Source organism: Macrobrachium nipponense, chromosome 29 (assembly GCF_015104395.2).
Source record: "Macrobrachium nipponense isolate FS-2020 chromosome 29, ASM1510439v2, whole genome shotgun sequence".
NCBI lineage: Eukaryota > Metazoa > Arthropoda > Malacostraca > Decapoda > Palaemonidae > Macrobrachium > Macrobrachium nipponense.
In genome coordinates, this window is record NC_061092.1 from 3,890,649 (window position 1) to 3,903,148 (window position 12,500).

The window sequence follows — 12,500 nt, forward strand, 5'->3', positions numbered from 1 at the left end:
TCTCCATCTGCCAACCTACCTTCAGTCCCTTCGCTTTCCGTGGTACAAGATACTAGCCAGCGCTTACCTGAAATGAGAAAAATAATTCTTTGGTTAAAAAAAAGCATGGCATTCCTCCACGTTATTCGATTATCATGCAAATGAATACTATGCACTGCAAACTTCTTTACAAAATGTCTATCAAAGCAAAAAAACAGCAGGAGACAAAATCTGTCCTACTTTTACCATAACTTGGCGTCTCAGTCTTGCATACGGCAACGTGACATTAAACCTCAATTCGTATTTGTAATATCATTCCACATTCCAACTGCAACAATGGAGAACTTGTGGGGATAATAGTAACCAGTCTCTTTTGACCCGGCATAGCCTGGACTGGATTTAGGCCATGAGCGCATGTCTTTTCATAAATATGTCCCTTTTTTTTATTTCTTTCTTCACAGTGCAGCAGCTAGATTTATGTTGATCTATCCGCCTCGTAACGTTCAAGATGTTTTTTGACACTGAATTAAAATGGTCGCTCGTTCATAATATATACAGCTCAATTATAAGGTCTGTAGAGTGATAACCAATAATAATAATAATAATAATAATAATAATAATAATAATAATAATAATAATAATAATAATAATAATAATAAAAGCGATAATGTACTAAATAAAAATCTCTAGGGTTAAGTTTCAAACTATATCCTTGATGATATAAAAGTTTATGTTGTAAATATAATATGATATAAAAAAAACATACGAACTTTAATCTTCATAACAAAATACAGGAAACTATCAAAACGAAGATCATTTTCATCACTCAGCAGAAAAGCTAAATAAAATGTTCCATCTCCACAAAAATGAAGGACTTTTTCTACAATGACACCTCATCACTTTCCCTCCTAACCCAAACCTGCAAGGGCACAAAAACAAACAAACGGCCCAAAAACAAAAAACCAGAGTCATGCACACGACAACAACAGAGGAATGACTGGCGTCTGCTTCAAACAAACAGTATTATACTATACTTGAAGTACGACCACTTCAGCAGCATCAGTCCATCAAGAGAGAAGAAGAAGAAGAAGCTTGAAGAAGAAGAAGAAGAAGAAGAAGAAGCTTAAAGAAGAAAACACCTGGGAGGGAAAAGGTGTCAGGCAACTGAAGCAGCATCACTGGACCGTCGTTATCTGTACAAAGAGAGAAACTCTCTCAAAATCAACTCGCGCTTTCTTGCCCCAAAGAAAGTAATTGACACCCTCTGGTGCTCTCTCTCTCTCTCTCTCTCTCTCTGATGGAGGAGGAGGAGATGGCTCCATTCCTCCATCCTCTTTTTATATTAATTTTTTTTGGGGGGAGTAAGTACTCTCTACACCGGGAACCGCCCCCACATCTTATACTGAAACATGAAATATACACTGGCCGACTTTGCGTTACAGGTGAAATCAATATTGGGCTCAACGTTGTCGCTTAGAAATTGTCCGGGAATGTGCTGGCACAAGGCCAACATATATATATATATATATATATATATATAATATATATATATATATATATATATATATATATATAAAATATATATAAATATGGGCATGTATATAATTTCTCAAAGAACACATGTACAATACACACACACACGCACATATGTATATATACATATATATATATATAATATATATATATATATATATATATATATATATATATATATAAATATATATAATATAATATAATATATATATATATATATATATATATATATATAGTATAGTATATATATATATATATTTTGTATATATCATATGTGCGTGTGTGTGTGTATTGTACATGTGTTCTTTGAGAAATTATATACATGCCCATATTTATATATATTTATATATATATATATATATATATATATATATATATATATATATATATATATATGTATATATATATATATATATATATAAATATCGAGTTTTGTCTCTATATCATCCAAATATCTGGGCCTGTTCCATATGAGTTCCAATTACACAATAATAATAACAATAAAATAATAATAATAATAATAATAATAATAATAATAATAATAATAATAATAAATAATAATAATAATAATAATAATAATAATAATAATAATAATATGTATGTTCCAATTTTAAAATGCACCCTATAATCATCAAAATCAGAAAGTCAGTTAATTCACACACACACACACACACACAATACAAACACACACACACAAACACACAATATATATACACCAACTTGAAATCAAGTTCAAAATTGTCTTAATGAAAAAAAAACAACATAACGAACAAGTCAAGATAAAAAAAATAAAAATCCTGAGTCGAACTGCTGAATGACCAGCGCTCGATTTCCGAACCGGATAAGGAGGGGCGCGTTCCCTAGAAATCCGGGCCGCCTCTGTTTACCTGTTGTGAGAGAGAGAGAGAGAGAGAGAGAGAGAGAGAGAGAGAGAGAGAGAGAGAGAGAGAGAGAGAGAGAGAGAGAGAGGAGCTGAAACAACAAAGTGAGTGTTCTTTACCCAATGGTGTGTGAAACCATTCATGAGATCAGATATTCGCTATCGCTCTCTGCTTTCTGAAAAGACTGGGACGGACTTACCAAACGTTCTTCAAAAAATAAATACTAAAAGATAATCGAAACTAACATATATAACTGTTATCTATCTTCTTTTCCCTTCAGTTTGCATGGTGTTTTTACGCTGCATGGAACCAGTGGTTATTCAGCAACGGGACCAACAACTTTGAGGTGATTTCCGAACGTCGAGAGTGAACTTCTATCACAGAAATACACATCTCTGACCCCTGAATGGAATGCCCGAGAACTGAACTCGCGGTCACCGGGTGGCAGGCCAAACTCAAACCGACCACGCCATTGAGGCGCTTTTTGTTGAAGACAATCACGGATATACATAATTGAATAAATATAAATAGAGAAACTATTAAGACATTAACAAGCTGTGAACGTAAGGAAATAATCGGTTGACAAACACCAAAGAAAGGCCGTAATATATAACACATATATAAAAAAGAGAGAGAGAGAGAGAGAGAGAGAGAGAGAGAGAGAGAGAGAGAGAGAGAGCAAACGAAACGAGGCGCTCTCCTGGCTGACCTAAGATTACCGATAACTTCTCGTGTACTCAAATGCTGACCTCTGACCTCACATTATCTACAGCAGATTGACCTGTTAGCAGCCTACCTACCACGCTCCTTTATGTGGAAAACCCTTCCTTCAACCTCCCCCCTACCCCCGCCCCAACAAGGTTGCAAAACCTACCTTCCAATCGGGGAGTAGAAAGTGACGTCATTAGCAAATACAAACATGTAGTAATGAATGGCTCATTAAAAATGATATACCTTCCGTTTGTGCTAGACATGCTTAAGATCCTGGCACATAATTAGTAGGTGTATAACAATGACGAGGGTTACTTGTTACTTTGTTGCATAGGTAAACTAACTAACATGTTTGAAATTAAATAGGTTCAGTAAATTACATGTTATTTTATACAGATACCTAACCTGTATCTCATTACAAAAACACATTCTACTGTAATAGATTACCCAACCACAGCAAGACCTGTAAACTAACATACTTGTAATTAAATGCGTTGAGTGAACTATATTTCATTGAATACAGATATCTGCCCAATATCTCATTACAAAAACTCAAAACTCATTCTATTGTAAGGGATCACCCAAACACAGCAAGATCTGCGACCCTTTTTTTATCAACCAGTTATGGAGCGGAAAACGCGAAACGAACTCCTTTCCAAAAACTTCCATCCCCATACCCACCCCTATATACCCACCGCAGACACGCGTGTCATCCAATGCTAAGATACAACAGGAACAGAGGTCAGGTAGGAAGAGAGGAAGAGAGGGAGGAGGAGGAGGAAGGTCATCCCGAGAGGAACATAAGCAAGATGGCCTCACAGCTTCAGAGGCGATGACCCGGCACCGAGTCTCCTGCGAAGAGCAGCCATGCCCTACATACCCCGAGCTCACTACAAGGGCTTTCTCTTCCCCGGGGCACGTACGACACGCACACGCACACACACACACACACATACACACTTTTACCCTCGCTCACAACATGCCCCGGTGTGAGGGCTGAGTTTCATTCTCCAAGACAAAAAGATTTTAAGAATGAATTTTAAGTGAATGCATTCAAAAACTATTTCTCTATTGCCCCCTTCAGAAAAAAAAATACTATAAGAAAATGGAAAAACACTGTACTATACGTGCATCCAACCCAAAACAATTTAACTTAAAAATATTATGTCAACATAAACTTAGCTAAATTCTACTCCAAGAAACCAGGACTATACTTCCCAGAAACTCAACATAACACTTGCAACTGAGAAACCTCTGACGCACCATAACAGAATCTTGACCTCTTTGCCATCAAGAGAGCAGAACCAGACCCTTTTGCTGCAATGACTGCTGCTCGTCTCTCTCTCTCTTCTCCATCTCTCTCTCGTCTCATCTCTCTCTCTCTCTCTCAAAAGGCGGCTGGCTCTGCCACCCAAACCAGTTTCTCCTCTTAACCTCTATCGGGGCAATATAGAAGAGATTCGGAGAGGGAGAGTGAGTGAGTTTAGTCCAAAACATCATCAGCCCAGTACCGGTCCTATATCCTCTTCTGCTGCTGCTGTGACGCTTTCCAACGCGAAGGGCTGACTGCTTACTTTATGCAACTTTGAACGCCCTTTTCCAGAGGCCGCATGCCATACCAATTGCCCCCCTCCTCCCTCACCAACCCACCTTGACCCCCCGCCTCCACCACCCCAGGTCAACTCCCCCCGAAAAAGAAACCTTTTGCACAGGGCACTCCTCCGCTCACCGCCGAAAGCACACGTAGTAGGAGGCCTCGCAAGGACTTTCGCAAGGACGCCCTAGACCCGAGAACTTTCGCCAAACACGCCGCCGCGGATGGACGCACGCGGGAGTTTTCTCCGTGACCTACGACCCGTCGGGATTCCCAAACGACGAGTGGCTGCAAATAAAACTGGTGCCGTGGTGGTCATACATACCGAGGAAGTGAAATGGTTCATGAACGCAAACACACGGATAACGGAAATGCTTAATGGTTCATGGACATATATGTACTACATACATATATACATACATACACATATATATATTACAAGGTAATATATATCTATACCTTTACTTAACGGCTTTCATATCTTTGTATTTTGTACCTAAAGAAAACAAATTGCTTCGAGGAACTGAGGAGACAAACTCTCTCTCTCTCTCTCTCTCTCTCTCTCTCTCTCTCTCTCGTCCTCTCTCTCTCTCTCTCTCTCTCTCTTCTCTCTCTCTCTCTCTCTCCTCCAGACATTACGGAATAATATAGGAACGATTAAATAAGATTTCAATCGAGAAATGCATTATTAATAAAAGGGCTACTGGGTCCCAGCGTAGCCTTACAAAACGGACAGAAACAATCCATATACTATACGTCTCCACGGTGACGTAAAAACCACACTTGAACAGTTGCATCAATCCGGCCATTAGCATAATAAGTTATTCCTATGCAAAGCATCGCACTAACCTACATATGAATTGTATACAGAAAAACGAAGCTTCCGCATTCAAGTGCCAATAACAAAAAGGAAGAGACAGAGTTCTACATCGAGCAAGACGACGTTAATCCCCCCATTTCAAAACATCTCTGTTTTGTGGCAGAAAAGAGACGTTCAGGGCATCGGAAGAAATCATGCCCAGCAAACGCATTGGCAGATTTATGGGAAGATTCAAATGCTTTGGAGTCGTTGCGACACGAATTTAAGTCTCATGATCTCTGCTGCCTTTGAGCGAAAATCCAAGATGGGGTAAGGAGGCATTGGGTCTGACCTACAGTGACCTGAAATTCCAGCTTGTGCGCCAATAAAATGTCAATAGCGTCACGGAGAGGAGAAATGTTAACCTGTTAAATTGAGGTTGAAGAATGCACATTTTACACAATATATATATATAATATATCTATATATATGTTTGTATATATAGATAGATAGATAGATAGATATATATATATATATATATATATATATATATATGGATGTGTGTGTGTGTGTGTGTGTGTGTGTGTAGAGGAGTGAAGAGGGCACACACACAAATGGTCATCATTCACACACACACACACACACACACACACACAACACACACACACACGCACACACACACACGCGTGCGCACAATATTTAGTTACTTTTGTCATCAATATTTAGTTACTTTTCTCACCAGTATACAGTTACTTTTGTTACCAATATATACTATAGAAAGAGTTGCTAAACCACAAACAAAACAATGAAAAAGCAAAATCAAGAATAGGTGGGTTGGAAAAAATGACGAAAAAATGACAATGAGAAACTAAATAAAAGGTGTAGTATATCAATGCTGCTTAGTCTGGGCGGAGAATATTTTGCAGAACGTGAAACCAGACCAATTTGACAGGAATGCCGTTCTGAATTCCTCTCGGAATGTCAAGGACCGGCCCCAATCGGGGAGGGAAGTCCTTTCACGACATCGGGCCCTTAAGGGGTTGAGGAAAAAGTTCCCACCCACAGATCGACTCCGTGAATGTAATTCCTGTTCATTTGTCAATGTAAGAACGGCTTCTTTTCAAATGTAATTCAAGTTTCTTTGTAATTGTAGTTTCTGTTCTTTTTGAAATGTAATTCCCGTTCGTTTTGTGAATGTAATTCATGTTTCTTTTGTGATTGCAATTCATGTTTCTTTGCAAATGTATTTCACGTTTCTTTGCAACTGTAATTCCTGTTAATTTTGTCAATGTAATTCCTGTTCCTTTTGCAAATGCAATTTATGGTATTTTGTCAATGTCATTTCTGTAAATGTAACGCCTGTTCATTTTGCACGTGTAACGAGGTTAACTTGTATGAAGAGAATGTATTTAAGTATATTGTTTGTTTTGTTTGTATGGTGTTTTAACGTTGCATGGAACCAGTGGTTATTCAGCAACGGGACCAACGGCTTTACATGACTTCCGAACCACGTCGAGAGTGAACTTCTATCACCAGAAATACACATCTCTCACTCCTCAATGGAATGGCCGAGAATCGAACCCGCGACCACCGAGGTGAGAAGCAAACACCAAACCAACCACGCCACTGTGGCATATTCACGTATGAATAAGATCGCTGAATAGTGGCACATGTCCACAAACTAGCTATCATATATATATATATATATATATATATATATATATATATATAATATATAATAATGTATTTGGGGTCTTATATTGTAGGGCATATGGTGGGAAATGTACACATACACAAACACATAAAACAGCATAAGATGGATGAGTTACATCGGAACTGTATAATATACAGCAAATAAAACATATCAACACGAAAATCAAGAAATAAACAAACTCCATATCACTAAAAACCGGAATACGACAAAAAGTACCGATGACAGAGTCCAGATCCGTGCCTAACGCTCGCGTCTGAGACGCGTTCCATTTTATCCAGCTCCTCACGTCTGCGTTCCGAAGTTTCAGGAAGGGATGTGACCACGAATACGCCAGTCAGATTGGCATGTAGTTCTCGGAGACGCTAATACCCTCAGTCCAAAGGCGCACGGATTGACTGACCATATAAAGCGGCGTTCCGAAAATAGCCGAGCAAGTGGGTAACGGGATGATGTGCCTGACTTCCTAGTTGTTGCTCGTGGGGCTGCTGGATGGGCTGTGATTCGATCATATGGACTGATGGCGACTAAATAGTTGATAGAAGTCAGTGAATACTGACGGCAAAGTTTGATGCCAAAAGTAAATACTGATGACAAAAGTAGATATTGGCGGCAAAGTTTGATGCCAAAAGTAAATACTGATGAAAATGTAAGTAAATATTGACGACAAAATTTGATGCCAAAATACTGATGAAAAATTAAGTAAATATTGACGACAAAGTTTGAAGCCAAAAGTAAATACTGATGAAAAAGTAAGTAAATATTGACAAAAAGTTTGAAGCCAAAAGTAAATACTGATGACAAAAGTAAGTAAAATATTGATGACAAAAGTAAGTAAATATTGACGACAAAGTTTGAAGCCAAAAGTAAATACTGATGACAAAAGTAAGTAAATATTGGCGAGAAAGTTTGATGACAAAAGTAAATAATGACGACACAAAGTTTGATGCCAAAAGTAAATACTGATGACAAAAGTAAGTAATTATTGATGACAAAAGTAAGAAAATACTGATGACAAGTGTAACTAAATACTGATGCCAAAAACAAATACCGATGACAAAAGTAAATGCTGATGATAAAATTTGTAACTAAATATTGATGCTAAAAATAAATACTGATTACAAAACTAACTAAATATTGGTGCTTAAAAGTAAATACTGATGACAAAAGCAAGTGAACACTGATGAAAGAACTAACTAAATATTGACGACGAAACGTAACGAAGTACTGGAGAGAGAGAGAGAGAGAGAGAGAGAGAGAGAGAGAGAGAGAGAGAGAGAGAGAGAGAGAAAACTCATGATTTGGTCGTGACGTTCCCTGAAAAGCCTTTATCGAGCAATTCTATTCACCCAGTGCATATAACTACAACAATCCATCTACTTTTATCATAATCATCTTAGAACCTGAACCTGGGACCGAGTACTTACCGGCATAAAATTAAAATGTAAAGCAATTAAAACTTTTCTACACATACACACACATACGCATGCACATACATACATCATAGTGACAGGCAAACTCCCACCGCATACATTACAGCGGCGATAACCGGCACGACAGCCGTTAACCAAACCGCAATTTCGGTTTCTTAATCATCCGACATCCGGCTTTGTACGTAATGCGGGAAGGGGGGACGCTTGGGCATTAACACACACACACACACACACCATTATTGTTATTATTGATTATCATTATTCTGTTAAAAATTTGCACAATACAACTATCCTTTTTTACAGGACATGCTTAAGAGAGGATCTATTTCCTCCATATTATTATTATCATTATTATTATTCCGTTAAAAACTTGCACTATGCAGCTATCCTTTTTTAGAAGACACGCTTAGAGAGGATGAACTTTTTCCTATTATTATTATTATGGTGATGATGATGATGATGATGATGATTGCGCTCCTGGCTGCAATAACTTTTAAGCAATATGTAGAGAGAACTACCGGTACGTTACAGAATAAATGGAATTTGGCCAGAGAGAGAGAGAGAGGGGGGCGGTTACAAAAAAATAGTGTTTTTCGTCCTAACTCTAAGGGAAAAGCAGCCTATTACTTTAACTTAACCAAAGTAAAACGAAGCCATCGTTGACATCCAGGTTTCTAACATGTATAAACGAAAAACTGTTTCATGTTATCAAGATTGGAACTAATGAAATAAGCACGGAAACAAATTGTCACATGTCCACACACATCTACCAGAGGCTAATCAGCTGGTGCGAGCCGCCAAATGCCTTGTTTATGCAAATGGTCCATCGACATCGTTCTGTAGATATCAACTTAATGAGGAGAATCTACAAGAGTGGACTAACCAGGCCTTCGTTAGCGGAGATAGATAGTGAATGACTCAATAAGCACAGGTTTCAAAAGATAAATTTAACAAAGTACTTCAAACTGGAAGAATCAAAACAACGTTGTTTCTCGAGTACTGTAGTTCTTTTTCTTCAAGATTACAAAACGAAAGTACAATGAAAACATACTGAGCTGCATTTTATGTACGTTGATATTACTCTTGCTAAAGAGTCAATATACTACTTTATATTGAATCTTACTAAAGAATAAATAGACTATCTTATATAGACTCTTAATATAGAATAACTAGGCTATTGTATATAGAACACATGAAACCAAACGAACACTTATCGTCTCAAATTACTGCAAACCAGCAAAAATACTGCGATGCTTTTAGAAAATATTTAAAAACACACACACACACACGAAAAATCCACGAACGTAAGAACCCGTCCCGCAAGATGAAATTCACATTTCAAACCCCAACCCATAAAAACAAAAGCAAACAACCAACCACAACCCACCACCCTTCTGCCAACAACCAACTCGGCGGCAGCAGGCACCTCACTGGTTGTAAAACAACCCGTCCTTCCCCATTCCCCTGTTCGTCGGGAGAGAAACTCCGCTATTTGAAGCGAATGGTTAAAATGTCAACCTGTCTAGGCATTATGTCAAAATAAGAAAAAGGGGGAAGGGTTAGCGGGTAGGGGGGAAGGGATAGGGGAGGAAGGTATGTACGTCAATTGCCTTCGCTTTCCTCGGTCGGCAATTGCGACCAACAAACAGATAATCGATTTAAGAGCGACCTTCAGTAATGGAGAGGAGGCATTCCACTTATCTGTAATAACTTGGTAGTCGAGCCTTGAGAGGAAGTCCTTTCATTTATCCAATTTTTTTTTTTTTCCTTTTTTACTTTCTCCAGGGAATGTATTTTAATGGATCTTCCCCCTAACAACAGAACATACCGGATATACGGGTATATTAATGTGCAAATTATCGATTTTTTTTTCATCAGTAATCATCCAGTACTTTCGGCCAGAATGAAATATATAAACATTTAGCATAAGAAATGAAGGGTAAATTAATTCAAGAATTAAATATACCTATTATTTGTTTTCCCACAACGAAAAAAATTGATTAGTCAATTGTTAAATTAATAAAAAAAAAAAATTAAGCTCAAGTTCAGTCCCATGAACATAAAAAGGTCAATTGTAAACAAAGAGATAAAAAAAAGATAAATTGTAAGAGGCCAACTGCAAAAAAGGTCTGTTATCAAAAGGTCAACTTTTAAAAAAGTAAGTTATCAAAAGGTCAACTGTAAAAAAGCAATACCAATTTTAAAAACTATCTATTGTAACAAAAGGTCAACTGTAAAAAATTCAATTTTAAAAAGGTCAGTTGAAAAAAAAAATCAAATGTACATAAGGTTGATTGTAACAGTTCAATTGGAAATAGGGTACAGCTGCAAAGAGGTCAATCGTAAAAAGATCACGTGTCAAAAAGGTCAATGGTAAAGAAAAAAAATAAATTGTAAAAAATGTCAACAGCAAAAAAGGTCAATTGCCAAAAAAAAAAAAGATCAGTTGTAAAAGAAAAGGTCACCTGTAACGGCATCGAAGAGCACAAACCTAACTGAAATCCAGGCGCCCAGAGAAGCACCCCAGAGAAAGTCTTTGCGTGTGTGTGTGTGTGTGTTTTTTTTTTTTTTTTTTTTTTTGGGGGGGTAGGGGAGGGGGGTTTCCTCATCCCGAAGACTTTTATTTCCCATGAGGTAAGCCAAGAGCGGCCTTCCTTATCCATACCTAATTGGCTTCCTCTCCATTCGATCTACAGGTCTTTAATTGGATTCATTCCACCACAATTATTCTTTCGTCTGAGAAAGATCTCTCTCTCTCTCTCTCTCTCTCTCTCTCTCTCTCTCTCTCTCTCTCTCTCTCTCTCTGTTATTTTCCTTGCTCTGATCTCGAGGAGTTTGTGTGTATCCTGCTTTTCTGAATGTTGAAAGACCTCCCAGTTTTAAGACGAGACGGGGGAAATTCCTCTTGCTTTCATGAACAGATGTGATTCTTGACGTTTTCAGGAGGTCGTTTAAATAACTCTGTTAGGATTCAAACAGAACTATCACCCCCCCCCCCCCCCCTCTCTCTCTCTCTCTCTCTCTCTCTCTCTCTCTCTCTCTCTCTCTATGTAATCTTAACACCAATAAGGAAGTACCATTCTACCAGTATTCGTGATTCAAATCACACTATCTGAGCTTATCATCACAACTAGAGCTCTGTGTCTGTAAATTTATATAAATATATAGGCACGAGGAAAAACGAAAACAGATTATACAGTAAAAAGTGCAAGTAGGCTACAACGCAGTAAAACCAATCAGAAGGACTCTACAGCATAAGTAACAAGTCGAAATTCATTCTATTGACACAGTAATCAAGACGGAAATACGGATCAAGACTAATGGAAAGAATGACTTTAAATAGTAATTAAAAATGCGACAATAACACGGAAGAAAATTAAATTGAAAGAACAAATGCAGTGAAGAAAATTAATATCATCATAATAGAATAAAAGAGAAAAGCAGAGACTGCACTGGAAACTTAGCAACTTCACGGAGATCCCATCTCCCAAAAGCTGCTACTGCTCGCGCGCGTGCGCGCACACCAAACACCCCTTTCCCCCCCCCACCCCAAGACACACACACATACACATACACACGGGGAAGTTCTTCCCACCGAGACGGGGATTTTTTCTTCGCTCTTAATCAAGCCTCTTTGGGATGGGGAGGACCGGAATTTCAAGTTTAAGACCACTGAACTATGCAGAGGAGTCCTAATTAGCCCAAGAGAGCTGGAGGAATTCTCTGCCGTTGCCACAGCGCATGCCGGGGGACAACCGCTTCCCAGAGAGAGATTTTTTCGCATCCCGCGAAATTCTCATTTGCGTCGGAGGGGTCGCGCTCTAGTTAATGACCACGTAACAAGGACAATAACGCGGAG

General features: G+C 38.2%; 1 protein-coding gene across 1 annotated transcript in view; it reads right to left on the reverse strand.

Annotated features, from left to right (window-relative positions):
- The window catches only part of LOC135206049 (uncharacterized), a 505,005-nt gene that overhangs the window by 203,610 nt on the left and 288,895 nt on the right, over positions 1-12,500 (reverse strand).